Source organism: Melanostigma gelatinosum (assembly GCF_949748355.1).
Source record: "Melanostigma gelatinosum genome assembly, chromosome: 12".
NCBI lineage: Eukaryota > Metazoa > Chordata > Actinopteri > Perciformes > Zoarcidae > Melanostigma > Melanostigma gelatinosum.
Window position 1 is genome coordinate 25,696,441 of NC_136645.1, and position 6,394 is coordinate 25,702,834.

A 6,394-nucleotide genomic window follows, 5' to 3' on the forward strand; every position below is an offset into this window, starting at 1 on the left:
TTTGCAGACTGGTCAAGTGAAGAACCTTAACTTATCTCTGAAGATGGTCACCATGGTGGTTTTTCTTCTGGCTTTTGTTGGCGCGGCATCTTCAGAACTCCCACACAGACGACGGTGTGACCCGGAGCAAGGACAAGAAATGCCGACTCTTTGCTCAAATTACAAAAACATTTTACACCTCGATGATGTTCAGACAAAACTTGAAGAGAACCAAATGCTGCTGCAAGAGAGGATTGACGCTATGGAAGGTAGGACCAGACTGCAGCTTGATTCTGCAAGCGGCAACATTAGTGCGCTTGAAAGGCTGGTGACAAACTTTTCAAACGCACAAAAGGGCCTAGAAAGGATGGCGTCACAAACTGAGATGGAGTTGAGAGATGCAAAGACGAAGCTGGAGGAACAGGAAGTTGACATTGCCAGCCTCAAGAGAGAAGTTGGAGAACTGATCAAACACGGGGAGAGAGTCGGGGGAAACATCAGTGACATTGAGGAGAGACTTGATACAACTGAGAGGCAGTTAAGGGAGAGAAAAGAGAAACTTGAAAATCTTGAGTCAGAAACTGGGGCTGCGTTCAATGCCACACAGAAACTGCTGACTCTATACAAGAAAGAACTCTCCCACCTTAACTCGACGGCCCGGGAGCTTGAAGTCAAAGCCCTGCTGAATGCCACGGAGACGCAACTTGAAGCTAATCTGACAGAAATACAAAATGACAACGGAGGTAAGTTTTTAAAAGTCTGTATTATCTTTTTAAAAAAAAGTAATGTTTTCATGAATTGACTGCAAAAATGTCCTTTTGATAATGACTCGAGCTTTCAGCACAAAACTGAATGATCAAAAGACTGAAGTTGATGGATTCAGGAATGCTGACGAACAGCTGAAACCTGCAGTGGACCAGCAGAAGGCTGACATCGACGGTCTCAAGAGCGACGTGATAGTCCAATCCCTTAACAAAAGCTTTGCAACTTGTACCCCGAAAAAAGAGATGCTGAGCTGCTGCTTTTCATGAATGTGGAATGTAAAATTGTATGTTTAAAGCAACATTGCCACTTTTATTTTCCTGCAGATCTCAGAACTGAAGAAAGTGAACTCTCATTAGAGGTGATGCGCCTTAAAGCAGAAGGTAAGGGAAAGTATAGTAAGTAATGGTTCAAGATGCCAAACTTACACAACTGAATTTAACAGCGTTTGCATTTCTTTCGTCAGTCAATGCCAAGGTGGCCTTTTCTGCAACTATAATCGACTCCAACGATACGTTCACTGGACCCGGCGTGAACGGCACCAACAATATTCTCATCTATAACCGCGTCTTCACAAACGTTGGCTTCGCTTACAACTGTAAAACGGGTATGTTCTCGATGCATAACCTTCAGAAGACTGACTAATGATTAACTGATATGAAAGTATGCATCTTTAATAAAATGGAATGTATCCGCCATATTATTGGATATCATCTGGGAAACATTTGTTTAGTAATATGGTCAGAACGTGGCAAAATTTTCCCTCCACGGCCTCTGAAGCTTTTCCACAAGTCTCTTATAAATCCATCGAGCTTCAGGCTGTGTTGGAAGGTGATTTTGTTACATTTCGACTAAAGGTAGCGAATTGTTTTCCCTAGTATGCTAACCAGCTGCATGGCTTTATCTTCATTGTTAACATGCAGACATGAGTGGTATCGATCTTATCATCTAACTGAGAAGATGATGGTTATTTGTGTTTCCGTTGAGTAGAAAAATGTATTGAGAACCAAGTAAGGACAAATGTTTTTATAACTTATTGATGTCATTGCATCCTCTTCAACAGGCATCTTCACTGCTCGACTGAAAGGCGTTTACCACTTCTCATTCATGACCTTCGGCTACAATGGTCACACTTCAGGAGCCATCCTGGTGAAGAACAGGAATTACCAAGTGAGCGCCTGGGAATTCACCGGCTCAGATAACAGTGACACCACCAGCAACACGGTAATCCTTGAGCTGAATGTCGGAGAGACCGTCAACGTCATCCTGTGGAAGGGAAAAATACAGACTAGTGTCTTCAGTGGGTTCCTCATCTTTCCAACATTGTAGATTTTAGAATAGAATGAGATGCCACAGTTTTTTATTCAGGGACGCATGTCTCAATCTGTTCTTTTCAGCAATTTCTCGTGTAAAGTTTAAACATTTTGGAGGCTTGTTGAAATTTCTAAATTAAATAAATGTTGTTGTAAAACTGTTTTTGGCTTCCTGTGCATCAAACGCCTCACTACTAGCTAAAGATGTTTTTAAAGCCCGAGATGAACATTGGGTTGTACATCTCGACGCTGTCTGGTGTTGAGCTCTACCAATGGCATAAAGACTCTCCGTACCACCACTGAGATGTTTCTTCTAAACTCCTGCATGTCAGCGAGCCTTTTCCAGCTGTCCTGCACGGGGTCATAACTGTGTGACGGAAATGTTAAGACCCTGGCTGCATCTGTGGGACAATCTAGGACCTAGGTTGTCCCACAGATTCTAAAGGCACTTGTATGAAAGCCTTTCATCTTGCTTTGTGTGGCATTTTTGAAGATTACAAGTGAGACACAGATGGAACTTAGTGTGTGTATATTGGTGTTTTTTTTTTTTTACTGTATTTGTCAAAGTAACTTCACGTAAAATGTTCCATATATTCAGGTGATGACCATGGTGCCTCCCTGGGGGCACATACGAGTGACTGTGGAGAGGCTGCTTCCACGGCATGTGCTTCAAACTAAGTGTTGAAAAAGTTACAAATAGATTTTCTGAGATTAGAAGCAGTTTAAACTAATTTAGTGGAAAAATATCAGGACCGTGATTCTATTTCCTAAAATATAACTTACAGTGGGTAAAAGTATTGAACGCGTCACCATTTTTCTCAGTAAATATATTTCCAAAGGTGCTAGTGATGTGAACAACTCAAGTAATCCATACATGCAAAGAAAACCAAACATAAGTTCATAAATTAAGTTATGGGTAATAAAATGGAATGACAGGGGAAAAAGGGTTGAACACTCTTACTGAAATATATTTAATACTTCGTACAAAAGCCTTTGTTGGTAATGACAGCTTCAAGACACCTCCTGTATGGAGAAACTGCACATGCATTGCCCAGGTGTGATTTTGACCCATTCTTCCACAGTCTTCAAGTCTTCAAGGTTCCGTGGGCCTCTTCTATGAACTCTGATCTTTAGTTCTTTCCATAGATTTTCTGTTGGATTCAAGTCAGCTGATCGTCTGGGCCATTCTAGCAGCTTTATTTTCTTTCTCTGAAACCAGTTGAGTTTCCTTGGCTGTGTGTTTGATCAAACTCGTGCTGAAATGTCCACCCTCGTTTCATCTTCATCATCCTGGTAGATGGGAGATCAGATTTTTATCACGAATGTCTCGGTACATTTTTCCATTCATCCTTCAATTATATGAAGTTTGCCAGTGCTGTATGCTGAACAACAGCCCCACACTATGATGCTCCCGCCTCCAAACTTCACTGTTGGTATGGTGTTTTTGGGACGATGTGCAGTGCCATTTAACCTCCAAACATGGTGTGTATTAGGTATCCAAAGAGTTCAATTTTGGTCTCATCTGACCAGACTTTATTCTCCCAGTATTTCACAGGCTTGTCAAAATGTTGTGCAGCAAACTTTAAACGATCTTCAACATGCTTTTTCTTCAGCAATGGAGTCTTGCGTGCATACAGGCCATGGCATGTTGAGTGCATTACTTGTTTTCTTTGAAACAATTGTACCTGCTAATTCCAGGTCTTTCTGAAGCTCTCCACAAGTGGTCCTTGGCTCTTGGACAACTCTTCTGATAATTCTTTTCTCTCATTTGTCAGAAATCTTGTGAGGAGCACCTGGTCGTGACCGGTTTATGGTGAAATGATGTTCTTTCCACTTCCGGATTATGGCCCCAACAGTGCTCACTGGAACATTCAGAAGTTTAGAAATCCTCCTGTTTGCAACAATAAGGTTGCAAAGGTCTTGAGAGAGCTCTTTGCTTTTACCCATCATGAGATGTTTGTTGTGTGACACCTTTTTATAGGCCATCAGTTGGGACTGAACCAGCTGATATTAATTTGCACTGACAAGGGGCAGGATTGCTTTCTAATTACTGATAGATTTCTGCTGGTGTCTTGGCTTTCCATGCCTTTTTTCACCTCCCTGTCTTCATGTGTCATTCAATTTTATTACACATAACCTAATTTATGGACTTATTTGTTTGGTTTTCTTTGGATGTATGGATTACTTGGGTTGTTATCGACATCTGGTGAAAATGTCACGTCAATGGCACCTTTAGAAATATATTTACTGAGAAAAATGGTGACGTGTTCAATACTTATTTTACCTGCTGTACATCTCTTTAAAACTAGATGAGCACCAGCTCAGATAATCTTGCTTTTGTGGTTAATATACAATTCTTATGAAAAAAAAGTGTTCACACTCCTTTGAAGTTTTAATGAAACAATATAGCACTAAAGTCCTTACGGAGCTAGTTAAGAGTCCATAAATGTACGGAAGGAATATAAATTGCATTTCCTGCAGAAAGTGAGTGAATGCTGACAGCTGAAATTGCAAAGCGTTTCTGAAAATACAGAAGCATTCAAATGTCTCATCTGACATTCAAATGTGACATTCAAATGTCACATCTGTAGACTCGTCTACTTGCAGAGAGTAAAACTCACTCTTCTTCACGCGACCGACTAATGTAGCCAGGATGTCTTCGGACAAAGCATCGAGGCGGCGCGACACAGTGTTGTTGGACACCGGGATCACATCCAACTTGTTCGCTTCTCTCTCTCCAATCATACATTCCACCATCTCTTTAACATTTTTCCCTCTCCACCACCGCCTCTCCTTCTCCCTATTACGCGGTCACAATACTACCACAACACGCCGCCTGTCTCCGGCAGAAATGCGCTCATACACACACGGGAACAACACAGAGTTGTAATCAGTGGTGGCTGGTCAATAGAGGGCCATGGGGCATGGCCCCACCATGAGCCACACAAAAAAATAATAATAATAATCATAAATTATACAAATTGTCAATATTTGTGTTTTTGAACTATGGAATGTACCCAGTAATGTGTGTAAAATATATCTGCGCAAAATATATGCTTTTCCTGCTCGTGCTCTCCGCCTGTGTGCTCTCTGCTCGTGCTCTCTGTCTGTGTGCTCGACACTCTGAGAACGCGCAGCTTGGGGGGCCTGATCGTTTTGGCCCAAAAGAGGCGGGGCTATGAAGCAGTTTAGCCAATTGCTGATTCAAGATATAAATGAGTGACATACAATTTAGCCAATCAGCGCCCTCAAATAGATTCAGCTTGGGGCCAGAACGATCAGGCCCCCCTCACTGCACGTTCTCGTCAGGAGAAGTCTCTACAGGCGAGCACTCCTCCTCCAAGACCCGTTTGAGAGGAGAACTTTGGCGGAGATTCTGCAGCCAAAGAGCTGATATCAGATCAGCCTGACCTCACAATCAGACAGCAGACTCGCGGGAAAGGGAAGCAGTACATGCGGAGCTTCTGTACTAGCTGTACACCAGACAGGTTTGACTAGCTGGATGATGTCATCTTAATAACGTATTTAGCTTTTTAAAACAACGGGGACGGATCCAGCACGGACAGTTACAGGAGTGAGGGATGAGGAGGTAAGGAAACATGAGAACACCAGGGTAGGGAGTGAGGGATGAGGAGGTAAGGAAACATGAGAACACCAGGGTAGGGAGTGAGGGATGAGGAGGTAAGGAAACATGAGAACACCAGGGTAGGGAGTGAGGGATGAGGAGGTAAGGAAACATGAGAACACCAGGGTAGGGAGTGAGGGATGAGGAGGTAAGGAAACATGAGAACACCAGGGCACACATGGAGAACTCTGTCAAGCTACATATTAGACAAAGTGAACATCTTTTCTTCTACATAGCTGTCCTCAGTCTCATCTGCTTAACTTGGTCATGGAGGCATCAACATGTAATAGAGATGTTAAATTAACAGTGAAAACTCATCATAGCTTAATTTAACATCAGTATTCATAATTACACTTCATGTTTACTTCTCCTGATCTTTACCTCCTATAACAAGGTCCATAGGGGCATCTCAATAAATGAACATGTTATATTATATTATATAAGTGTTATTTACTGATTGTTTTCGTGTTGGAATACATGTTAAATATTTAACTGCCAAGTAATAATGCGTGTTTGATACTTACATTTTTTTGCATTAAATCATACTGGGATGTTTGCTGAAATTGATAGGATGGCCCTACCTAGAACATTTTCCACCAGCCGCCACTGTGTGTAATATATACCTCCATAACACCCCGCCACTCTCGGCTCATACCTCCCCAGCAACGAGGCACATCACCCGGTCACAATACCTCCAGAATGTCCCCCGGGTGAA